The sequence below is a fragment of the Aquarana catesbeiana genome, linkage group LG02 (assembly GCF_042186555.1).
Source record: "Aquarana catesbeiana isolate 2022-GZ linkage group LG02, ASM4218655v1, whole genome shotgun sequence".
Lineage (NCBI taxonomy): Eukaryota > Metazoa > Chordata > Amphibia > Anura > Ranidae > Aquarana > Aquarana catesbeiana.
In genome coordinates this window covers 731450567-731463435 of record NC_133325.1, presented here as the reverse complement: position 1 = coordinate 731463435, position 12869 = coordinate 731450567, and the positions used below count along the sequence as shown (strand labels likewise).

The 12869-nt window shown below is 42.9% G+C and overlaps 2 long non-coding RNA genes across 3 annotated transcripts in view; one reads left to right on the top strand and one right to left on the bottom strand.

The window, feature by feature from the left end:
- The window catches only part of LOC141129193 (uncharacterized), a 663735-nt gene that overhangs the window by 648157 nt on the left and 2709 nt on the right, over positions 1-12869 (bottom strand). The gene's annotated exons all lie outside the window — the stretch shown is intronic.
- LOC141129194 (uncharacterized) overlaps positions 2240-12869 on the top strand; it is a 38765-nt gene continuing 28135 nt past the window's right edge. The window contains exon 1 of the long non-coding RNA XR_012241789.1: positions 2240-2517. This is a non-coding gene — a long non-coding RNA (uncharacterized lncRNA). The remainder of the gene's footprint in view (positions 2518-12869) is intronic.

The following is a 12869-nucleotide window of genomic DNA, read 5'->3' as shown; positions in this document are numbered from 1 at the left end:
GCTAATCATAAAATAGTGTTCTCATGCACTGACCAATCCAATGAACGGTCATATACCTATACCTAGTGAATAGAATAATAAAAGTAAAACAAAAAGTATAAATATAAAGAATAAATAAATAAATGCAGGATGTGAAAAAACAAATACTGGACAACCCCACCTATTCATGTGGGAATGTCGCACCAGTAGTCATAGTAACATAAACATATTATGAGGTATAACCACAACTAGTATCCAAAAGAGCCTGAATGGCACTATCCCCCGTGATTTTAAAAAGTCCAAACATGAAATGGTGTCACTTTGCAAAAAAACACTCGTGAAGAAGTCCACCACCAGTGAATGAGGAGTTACTGCTTACCAGAAGCCCACGATCCCCCACTACAGAGGATCACGGAAAGCCTGTGTACAGCAAAAAGCCTTGCAGGGCACATCAAGTAGATCAGCTGTTCCCAGTGAAGTAAGGATAGTAATGCGATCTCGAAAGCTCCTCACCAAGACTCCTATCATTTAAAATTCTCCTCATGCCATTCGGGGATCATAGATGGATATGCATAGCAGGAAAAAGAGATAGACGCTCCATAGTGTAAAATCTTCTATTTATTAAATGGTAAAAAATGAATACACTTACATGGAAAGCAGAATGACAAGCCTAATGTCCGGTGCGCCGGCCGGTAGCACACGGACCAACCCGTCCTGCTGGAGCAATCAGTAGCAACACGAGGTGACGTCAGCGCGTCGCACCACCTGACTGGTCCGACAAACTTGCTAGCGGACTTTCGACGGACTTTTGACGGACTTCCGGCGGACTTTCTAACGAACAGACTTGCCTACACACGATCACACCAAAGTCCGACGGATTTGTATGTGATGACGTACAACAGACTAAAACAAGGAAGTTGATAGCCAGTAGCCAATAGCTGCCCTAGCGTCTGTTTTTGTCCGTCGGACTAGCATACAGACGAGCGGATTTCTGGGTCCGGCGGAGTTACGACGTAAAGATTTGAAGCCTGTTCCAAATCTAAAGTCCGTCAGATTTGCGACTGGAAAAGTCCGCTGAAGGTCCGGTGAAGTCCACACACGATCGGATTGTCCACCGGATTTGGTCCATCAGCTTCCGTCAGACCAGTCCGATCGAAAAGTCCGACCGTAGGTGTATGTCTCTAGTCCACCTTCCCAAAAAAGAAGAACTTATTGTGAGGCTTATTGTGAGGCTTATTGCGCAAGACTCCTGACAAGGGCAAGGCACACTGGTGGTCCACCTAGAAGTTTGGGGCACACTTTCTAAGAAGAGAGTGTAGTTGGGTAGAATGAGCTGCAGGAAAAGTGAGTATTTACAGCCTTCTTTTAAACGTAAATGGGAAACTTTAGTATAGCAACAGGGTATGTCCAGGTAAAGCTTTACATACCTGTTCACACACCTGGACATTTTGTTAAAAGGTAAATAAGTAACTTCTGTGAGGTGAAAAATACTGAGTAGCAAAACCAGCTCCAAGGTAGTTAAGATCAAAAACTTTTTGGGTGGGTCTTCTGCCAGAAGAACCCTTGGGTCATACCTAACTAAATGATCTCCCTGTAGGAGGGTCTTCTCCACTTATCACTCGAAATGTATGTAAACCCTAACAATAAATGTATCTTATTTGGTCTCATTTGGTCTGTTATAGAATTCCAGGTACCAATGTAACTATGCATATATCATATCTGTGGGCTTCCTGTGGAAGCTCGAAATCACTGACGTAGACAGAGCTACTCCAGTGATCTCCACTGGTTTTCATGTCATCTATCGAGCAGTTGCCATTCTGCATTCTGAACACAGGAGGTTGGCCGCTCAGCATAAGCCCCATTCAGAGGGTGCTTTGCATTTACATAATGAATGCAAATTGTTCACTGGTTGAATAAGCAATGTAACTATATAAAACATCAATACCTGGAATTCTTCCTTAAATATAACATTGAAAGCATTTTAATATACCTCTTCTACAAGTACAAAAAAAACTAAAAGCTGTTCATCCAGCCAGAAATCTTGTGAGCTGAGAACTTATGCTCTTTACCTCTCTAGACTATTATCAGATATCATTGTTCCCTGCCATATCTGTGGACTACAAAAAAACCTCCTTCTGGGCAGGGCCGTCTTTAATATTGATTGGACCCTGGGCAAACATCCCCCCCCCTCCATGTAATTTCGCTCTCCTCCTGCTTTGAGATACACAATAAATAGCAGCTAGACTCAGTTCACAGAATCAAAACAGGCAGAGATTGCGATTGATCGCCAGAGGTTACAGTGTATTATTACAGCTCACGGACTGGCTTCTAGAGGTTACAGCACACATGATGGCTCACTGATTATTTGCTAGAGGTTACAGCACATGACTTCTGCTTGTTGATTGGTTGCTAGAGATTACTGTACATCAATACTGCTCACTGATTGGTTTCTAGAGGTTACTGGACATCCTTACCACTCATTAATTGGTTCCTAGAGGTTACTGCATATCTATACCGCTCAATGATTGGTTGCAAGAGGTTAATGCACATCATTACTGCTTACTGATTGGTTAATAAAGGATACAGCACATTATCTCTTCACTGCCTGCACACCATGGACTGGGGAGGTAATGGGACCCATCAGTAGACAGAAAACTCCTAGGGATCCTAGGGATAAGTGGCAGTGCTTGGGGAGCGGGGTGTGTAATCAGTGGCAATGCTGGGGGGTTGATGGGATCAGTGGCAGTGGTGGGGGATGGGATTAGTTAGGAGGCAGTACAATGTGGCAAATTCTGAATCATGTAGAGCATAGCTGGAAATCTTTGGCAAGTATATAGTGGGGATTCTACACTGACCACCAATGTGAGGGGGGATTTACACTGACCCGCAATGTGAGGTGGAATTTGCACTGTCCACCATGCAACGGGGGATTTTTCGCCACCCACCAATATAAAGAGGGATTTCCACACTGACACCAATGTAATAGGAGCATTTCTGCCAACCATTAGTGTAAGGGGGATATACAATGACCTCCATGTAAGGGGGAATTTACACCGACAACCATTGTCGAGGAGATTTGTACTGACCACCAATGTAAGGTGACAATTCTACACCGACCACCAATGTAAAAGGGGATTTACACTGACCACCAGTGTAAGGGCAATTCTGAATGTAAAGGGAAATGCACACTGATCACCAATGTAATGAATAATCTACACTGACCACCAATGTAAGGGGGACCTTCACAGTGGCCACTAGTGTGAATGAAAGGATTGTACACCAAGCCCCAATTATATGTAGTCTTCACACACTGCCTGTCCTAACGTGACAATGTTGCTCAGTATGGTTGTCACATTATGACAGGAAGTGAGTTAAAGTATAAGTAAACCCTTACTTTGTAAAACAACTCATTCAGTTTAAAACACAAATAAAAAAGGAAAAACATGTTATATAAAAAAAATTTTAAAAATACAAATACCTTTTTTTTCTCTTTTATGATCACATAATTCTCAGATGCATAAGGGGCGTAGAGAGGTGGGGATGGAGAAACAGTATGACACTGATCTTCCCAGTGAATGGCTGTGCAGTTGGGCATGTCAGCACAAGCCTGACCATTGGAGGACAGGCAAGCTGTTCTCCCAGCGCAGCCAAAAAACTGACCATGCTGGGATGGATGTCTTTCCATGCCCTGGCATAGTCAGTTTGACATAGGACAACAGAGGGACAGGCAGGACAGGATCACCAGGTATTTCACACAAAGGAAGCAATACAAAGAGAACAGGATACTTTTTTTTATAAAAAATACATGGTACAATAGACACATATCAGGAATATGAAATGTTGGAGTAACATATTCTTTAATAACAAGATTACCAGGTTCAAATAAAGGGAAAAAAAGTGTGTAAAAAGAACTACAGCCACAACATCTAGGGGTTGGTAAGCCGCAATATTATCATTTTTTGATCCTGCAACACTGTGTTATTATGATGGGCATAATTAATATGCCACTTCCCTGTCTGTTGAAAGTTAAGCTGGGCAAAATGTATGGTTGTCAAACGAGTCAACTGATAATTTATAGAAGCAGACACTGAGACGTAGGTCACTACATTCCATTCTACACTGCAGAATGTTCTATGCTGTGACTATGTGATAACTGTGATTGCAGATTTCATGTACAAATAGCATTTACTATTGCACATTACTAATCCCAAACAAAGCTTGAGGCTCCATGCACACTGAAGCTCATAAACGGCCATTTTTAGGAGTTTGGGGATTTTTTTTTTAACAGCCCATAAACTCCCCTCTATGTTATCCTATGTGTCCATGCACACATGGACGTTTTTGGATGTTTATCAGCAGTGGAGTTTATGGGCTGTTTTCTGAACGCCATAAAAATGCATTCAGGAGTCGTTTTTCTGACCACAAAAAACACCAAAAGCTCATAAACAGTGATGAATGTTGATAAACGCTCAAAAACGTGGCTCACCAGCTTTTGTTAATGTTTTTAACCACTTGCCGACCGCCGCACGACTATATACGTCGGCAGAATGGCACGGGCAGGCAAAAGGACTTACATGTACGTCCTTGCCTGCCCGCGGGTGGGGGGTCCGATCGGACCCCCCCCCGGTGCCAGCGGCGGTCGGCAAATCTCCCCCGGCGATCGGAGGTGAGGGGGAGGCCATCCATTCGTGGCCCCCCCCTCGCGATCGCTCTCAGCCAATGGGATCATTTCCCTGCCTCTGTATTGTACACAGAGGCAGAGGAAATGATGTCATCTCTCCTCGGCTCGGTATTTTCCGTTCCGGGCCGAGGAGAGAAGACTGTAATGTAAGTGCACAACACACTACACACACAGTAGAACATGCCAGGCACACAAAACACCCCGATCCCCCCCCCGATCGCCCCCCGATCCCCCCCCAATCACCCCCCCCCCCCCTGTCACAAACTGACACCAGCAGGTTTTTTTTTTTTTTTTTTTTTTTTTCTGATTACTGTATTGGTGTCAGTTTGTGACATTTACAGTGTTAGGACAGTTAGTATTACCCCCCTGTAGGTCTAGGGTACCCCCCTAACCCCCCCTAATAAAGTTTTAACCCCTTGATCACCCCCCGTCACCAGTGTCGCTAAGCGATCATTTTTCTGATCGCTGTATTAGTGTCGCTGGTGACGCTAGTTAGTGAGGTAAATATTTAGGTTCGCCGTCAGCGTTTTATAGCGACAGGGACCCCCATATACTATCTAATAAATGTTTTAACCCCTTGATTGCCCCCTAGTTAACCCTTTCACCACTGATCACTGTATAACCGTTACGGGTGACGCTGGTTAGTTTGTTTATTTTTTATAGTGTCAGGGCACCCGCCGAATAAAGATTTAGCCCCCTGATCGCCCGGCGGTGATATGCGTCGCCCCAGGCAGCGTCAGATTAGCGCCAGTAACGCTAACACCCACGCACGCAGCATACGCCTCCCTTAGTGGTATAGTATCTGTACGGATCAATATCTGATCTGATCAGATCTATACTAGCGTCCCCAGCAGTTTAGGGTTCCCAAAAACACAGTGTTAGCGGGATCAGCCCAGATACCTGCTAGCACCTGCGTTTTGCCCCTCCGCCCGGCTCGGCCCAGCCCACCCAAGTGCAGTATCGATCGATCACGGTCACTTACAAAACACTAAACGCATAACTGCAGCGTTCGCAGAGTCAGGCCTGATCCCTGTGATCGCTAACAGTTTTTTTGGTAGCGTTTTGGTGAAATGGCAAGCACCAGCCCCAGGCAGCGTCAGGTTAGTGCCAGTAGCGCTAACACCCACGCACGCACCGTACACCTCCCTTAGTGGTATAGTATCTGAACGCATCAATATCTGATCCGATCAGATCTATACTAGCGTCCCCAACAGTTTAGGATTCCCAAAAACGCAGTGTTAGCGGGATCAGCCCAGATACCTGCTAGCACCTGCGTTTTGCCCCTCCGCCCGGCCCAGCCCAGCCCACCCAAGTGCAGTATCGATCGATCACTGTCACTTACAAAACACTAAACGCATAACTGCAGCGTTTGCAGAGTCAGGCCTGATCCCTGCGATCGCTAACAGTTTTTTTGGTAGCGTTTTGGTGAACTGGCAAGCACCAGCCCCAGGCAGCGTCAGGTTAGTGCCAGTAGCGCTAACACCCACGCACGCACCGTACACCTCCCTTAGTGGTATAGTATCTGAACTGATCAATATCTGATCCGATCAGATCTATACTGGCATCCCCAGCAGTTTAGGGTTCCCAAAAACGCAGTGTTAGTGGGATCAGCCCAGATACCTGCTAGCACCTGCGTTTTGCCCCTCCGCCCGGCCCAGCCCAGCCCACCCAAGTGCAGTATCGATCGATCACTGTCACTTACAAAACACTAAACGCATAACTGCAGCGTTCGCAGAGTCAGGCCTGATCCCTGCGATCGTTAACAGTTTTTTTGGTAGCGTTTTGGTGAACTGGCAAGCGCCAGCGGCCTAGTACACCCCGGTCATAGTCAAACCAGCACTGCAGTAACACTTGGTGACGTGGCGAGTCCCATAAGTGCAGTTCAAGCTGGTGAGGTGGCAAGCACAAGTAGTGTCCCGCTGCCACAAAGAAGACAAACACAGGCCCGTCGTGCCCATAATGCCCTTCCTGCTGCATTCGCCAATCCTAATTGGGAACCCACCGCTTCTGCAGCGCCCGTACTTCCCCCATTCACATCCCCAACCAAATGCAGTCGGCTGCATGAGAGGCATTTTCTTTATGTCCTCCCCCTAGTACCCCTACCCAACGAACTCCCCCAAAAAAGATGTCGTGTCTGCAGTAAGCGCGGATATAGGCGTGACACCCGCTATTATTGTCCCTCCTGTCCTGACAATCCTGGTCTTTGCATTGGTGAATGTTTTGAATGCTACCATTCACTAGCTGAGTATTAGCGTAGGGTACAGCATTGCACAGACTAGGACACACTTTCACAGGGTCTCCCAAGATGCCATCGCATTTTGAGAGACCCGAACCTGGAACCGGTTACAGTTATAAAAGTTACAGTTACAAAAAAAGTGTAAAAAAAAAAAAAAAAAACACAAACAAAAATATAAAATAAAAAGTAATAGTTGTCGTTTTATTGTTCTCTCTCTATTCTCTCTCTCTCTATTCTCTCTATTGTTCTGCTCTTTTTTACTGTATTCTATTCTGCAATGTTTTATTGTTATTATGTTTTATCATGTTTGCTTTTCAGGTATGCAATTTTTTATACTTTACCATTTACTGTGCTTTATTGTTAGCCATATTTTTGTCTTCAGGTACAGCATTCACGACTTTGAGTGGTTATACCAAAATGATGCTTGCAGGTTTAGGTATCATCTTGGTATCATTCTTTTCAGCCAGCGGTCGGCTTTCATGTAAAAGCAATCCTAGCGGCTAATTAGCCTCTAGACTGCTTTTACAAGCAGTGGGAGAGAATGCCCCCCCCCCCCATCGTCTTCCGTGTTTTTCTCTGGCTCTCCTGTCTCAACAGGGAACCTGAGAATGCAGCCGGTGATTCAGCCAGCTGACCATAGAGCTGATCAGAGACCAGAGTGGTTCCAAACATCTCTATGGCCTAAGAAACCGGAAGCTACGAGCATTTTATGACTTAGATTTCGCCGGATGTAAATAGCGCCATTGGGAAATTGGGGAAGCATTTTATCACACCGATCTTGGTGTGGTCAGATGCTTTGAGGGCAGAGGAGAAATCTAGGGTCTAATAGACCCCAATTTTTTCAAAAAAGAGTACCTGTCACTACCTATTGCTATCATAGGGGATATTTACATTCCCTGAGATAACAGTAAAAATGATTAAAAAAAAAAAAATGAAAGGAACAGTTTTAAAATAAGATAAAAAAGCAAAAAAATAATAAAGAAAAAAAAAAAAAAAAAAAAAAAAAGCACCCCTGTCCCCCCTGCTCTCGCGCTAAGGCGAACGCAAGCGTCGGTCTGGCGTCAAATGTAAACAGCAATTGCACCATGCATGTGAGGTATCACCGCGACGGTTAGATCGAGGGCAGTAATTTTAGCAGTAGACCTCCTCTGTAAATCTAAAGTGGTAACCTGTAAAGGCTTTTAAAGGCTTTTAAAAATGTATTTATTTTGTTGCCACTGCACGTTTGTGCGCAATTGTAAAGCATGTCATGTTTGGTATCCATGTACTCGGCCTAAGATCATCTTTTTTATTTCATCAAACATTTGGGCAATATAGTGTGTTTTAGTGCATTAAAATGTAAAAAAGTGTGTTTTTTCCCCAAAAAATGCGTTTGAAAAATCGCTGCGCAAATACTGTGTGAAAAAAAAAAATTAAACACCCACCATTTTAATCTGTAGGGCATTTGCTTTAAAAAAATATATAATGTGTGGGGGTTCAAAGTAATTTTCTTGCAAAAAAAAATAATTTTTTCATGTAATCAAAAAGTGTCAGAAAGGGCATTGTCTTCAAGTGGTTAGAAGAGTGGGTGATGTGTGACATAAGCTTCTAAATGTTGTGCATAAAATGCCAGGACAGTTCAAACCCCCCCCAAATGACCCCATTTTGGAAAGTAGACACCCCAAGCTATTTGCTGAGAGGCATGTCGAGTCCATGGAATATTTTATATTGTGACACAAGTTGCGGGAAAGAGACAAATTTTTTTTTTTTTTTTTTTTTTTTTGCACAAAGTTGTCACTAAATTATATATTGCTCAAACATGCCATGGGAATATGTGAAATTACACCCCAAAATACATTCTGCTGCTTCTCCTGAGTACGGGGATACCACATGTGTGAGACTTTTTGGGAGCCTAGCCGCGTATGGGACCCCGAAAACCAAGCACCGCCTTCAGGCTTTCTAAGGGCGTAAATTTTTGATTTCACTCTTCACTGCCTATCACAGTCTCGGAGGCCATGGAATGCCCAGGTGGCACAAACCCCCCCCAAATGACCCCATTTTGGAAAGTAGACACCCAAAGCTATTTGCTGAGCGGTATAGTGAGTATTTTGCAGACCTCACTTTTTGTCACAAAGTTTTGAAAATTAAAAAAAGAAAAAAAAAATTTTTTTTTTTGTCTTTCTTCATTTTCAAAAACAAATGAGAGCTGCAAAATACTCACCATGCCTCTCAGCAAATAGCTTGGGGTGTCTACTTTCCAAAATGGGGTCATTTGGGGGGGGTTTGTGCCACCTGGGCATTCCATGACCTCCGAAACTGTGATAGGCAGTGATGAGTGAAATCAAAAATGTACACCCTTAGAAATCCTGAAGGCGGTGATTGGTTTTCGGGGTCCCGTACGCGGCTAGGCTCCTAAAAAGTCCCACACATGTGGTATCCCCATACTCAGGAGAAGCAGCAGAATGTATTTTGGGGTGCAATTCCACATATGCCCATGACCTGTGTGAGCAATATATCATTTAGTGACAACTTTGTGCAAAAAAAAAAAAATAAATAAATAAATTGTCACTTTCCCGCAACTTGTGTCAAAATATAAAATATTCCATGGACTCAACATGCCTCTCAGCAAATAGCTTGGGGTGTCTACTTTCCAAAATGGGGTCATTTGGGGGGGGTTTGTGCCATCTGGGCATTTTATGGCCTTCAAAACTGTGATAGGTAGTGAGGAGTAAAATCAAAAATGTACGCCCTTAGAAATCCTGAAGGCGGTGATTGGTTTTCGGGGCCCCGTATGCGGCTAGGCTCCCAAAAAGTCCCACACATGTGGTATCCCCATACTCAGGAGAAGCAGCTAAATGTATTTTGGGGTGCAATTCCACATATGCCCATGGCCTGTGTGAGCAATATATCATTTAGTGACAACTTTTTGTAATTTTTTTTTTTTTTTTTTTTTTTTGTCATTATTCAATCACTTGGGACAAAAAAAATGAATATTCAATGGGCTCAACATGCCTATCAGCAATTTCCTTGGGGTGTCTACTTTCCAAAATGGGGTCATTTGTGGGGGTTTTGTACTGCCCTGCCATTTTAGCACCTCAAGAAACGACATAGGCAGTCATAAATTAAAGGCTGTGTAAATTCCAGAAAATGTACCCTAGATTGTAGGCGCTATAACTTTTGCGCAAACCAATAAATATACACTTATTGACATTTTTTTTACCAAAGACATGTGGCCAAATACATTTTGGCCTAAATGTATGACTAAAATTGAGTTTATTGGATTTTTTTTAGAACAAAAAGTAGAAAATATCATTTTTTTTCAAAATTTTCGGTCTTTTTCCGTGTATAGCACAAAAAATAAAAACGGCAGAGGTGATCAAATACCATCAAAAGAAAGCTCTATTTGTGGGAAGAAAAGGACGCAAATTTCGTTTGGTTACAGCATTGCATGACCGCGCAATTAGCAGTTAAAGCGACGCAGTGCCAATTTGTAAAAAGTGCTCTGGTCAGGAAGGGGGTAAATCCTTCCGGGGCTGAAGTGGTTAATCCAATGAAAAGTGAAAAAAAAAATTGAAAAAGAAAACGCCAAAAAACGCTAACGTGGAAAAACGCTAAAAAACACTAATAAACACTATTGCAAAGACATTTAAAAAGGTGAAAGACTCACTGCAAAGCTACTGCCATTTTTATAGCATTATTTTAACGTCCAGTGTGCATGGAGCCCAAGAAAGAAAACCTGTAATGAAAATGCAGAGGCTACTATTATTGAGCTCCTTCTGTAAATGCTAGTTGCCTGGCTGTGTCTGGGTTTGATGGCAGATAAAGACCAACTGGTCCATGAAGTCCACTTTTTTACTCATGCGGACCTATGTTTATCCAAATCATGTTTAAAGCAATTTAAAGTGGATTGACGGACTTGCTGGAGTATTTTCTAAGCATCTACAACCTTTTTGGTAAAATAATGCTATCTAATGTTACTCTTGAACTTTCTTCCTACTAGTATGAGGTCATGCCCTTGAGTTAAACTTTATATTTAAAATATTGCCTGCCAGAACTTCTTCACACCCTTAAAGAGTACCCAAAGGTAAAACTTTTGTGTTTAGTAGAGTATGAAATGGTCAACCCCCTTGTCAGGTTTTTCGTACTGTCTGTGTCCCTGCTTGTGGGATTCACTATTGTCCACTATAACTATTCACTATTAGTCTCTATTTTCCCTCTCTCTGTTAGTCCCGGTGACGGTCTTCACTGGAACTGAATGTGAGGAAAATCCAAAAAGGTAATTAGCATTTACAGAAGGAGCTGTATCTTGAGGAAATGCTGGCACTTCCACAAACAGATAGCCTTTTTAAATGGAACAAAGCATAAAATCCACACAAAGGGTCAACACGTTTCGGCCATTAGGCATTAATCATAAGTGTTGGCCCTCTGTGTGTATTTTATGCTTTATTTAATTTAATGAAGGCTATCTGTGGATTCCATAAAAGTGCTGACATTTCCTCAAGATTCAGACTCTACAGAGCTTACAAGGGCCGACAGCTGTAAAACTTTTATGCGGAAGGGAGTTTAACAAGACTCGTGGCCACTCCTTAAAATTAGAAGAAAAGAGGTTTAACCTTAAACTACATAGAGGGTTCTTTACTGTAATGCCCCATACACACCATCGGACATTCCGACAACAAAATCCATGGATTTTTCTGACGGATGTTGGCTCAAACTTGTCTTGCATACACTTGGTCACACAAATCTTGTCGGAAATTCCGAACGTCAAGAACGCGGTGACGTACAACATGTAAGACGAGCCGAGAAAAATTAAGTTCAATAGGCAGTGCGGCTCTTCTGCTTGATTCCGAGCATGCATGGACATTTGTGTGTCAGAATTGTGTACACATGATCGGAATTTCCGACAACGGATTTTGTTGAAAATTTGAGATCCAGATCCTAAATTTTGTGTGACGGAAATTCCGATGAAAAGAGTAATGACACCAGAATCTGTTACCAGTGGGGCTGTGGTTGCTAAATAGGGTGGACCTCCGCTTTAAGCTTTCCGACATGTGTAATGGCTAGTCTGCATCCCATTGAGGAGATTACCTTTTATTTCTACCCCCAGACACAAGAGAAAGTCAGTGGCAATCTCTCCAAAGTAATAGGAACCCCCCCCCCCCCCCCCTAGACAGTTTTCCTCAAAAAAGTTGTCCCCATTAAAAGCTTTGCCTTCTAGTACTCTACCAGTGACAGCAGTTAAAGATTGGATTTCCCATCACTTTCTGTCCTGGGAACAACTGATGACAGAACAAATATAGAGGGTTATGCTGCGTACACATGATCGGACATTCCGACAACAAAATCCTGGATTTATTTCCGACGGATGTTGGCTCAAACTTGTTTTGCATACACACGGTCACACAAATGTTGTAGGAAATTCCGAACGTCGAGAATGCGGTGACGTACAACACATACGACAAGCCGAGAAAAATGAAGTTCAATAGCCAGTGCAGCTCTTCTGCTTGATTCCGAGCATGTGTGGAATTTTGTGTGTCAAATTGTGTACACACGATAGGAATTTCCGACAACGGATTTTGTTGTCCGAAAATTTGAGAACCAGTTCTCAAATTTTTGTTGTCGGAAATTCCGACAAAAAATGTCCGATGGAGCCTACACACGGTCGTAATTTCCGACAACAAGCTCCTATCGAACATTTGTTGTCGGAATGTCCGATCGCGTGTACGCGACATAAGAGTCCTACTACTATAAAGAGATTTGCACTCACGTCTTGTGTCTAAGGGTAAAAGGAGATGTGCTCAATGGGATGCATACTAATCTTTCCCAATTTATCCAAAACTAAAGAAAAAAAAGTGTTGACCAGAGATACATTTTAGAAAAATTACTGAAATCCTAATAACTAAAAAAAAATGAAAGTGCCTACAATACCAGTTTTATCAACCCATATTGTTTGCTCCAAAACTACACATGCACAGTGATCCCAGTGATAGTGAA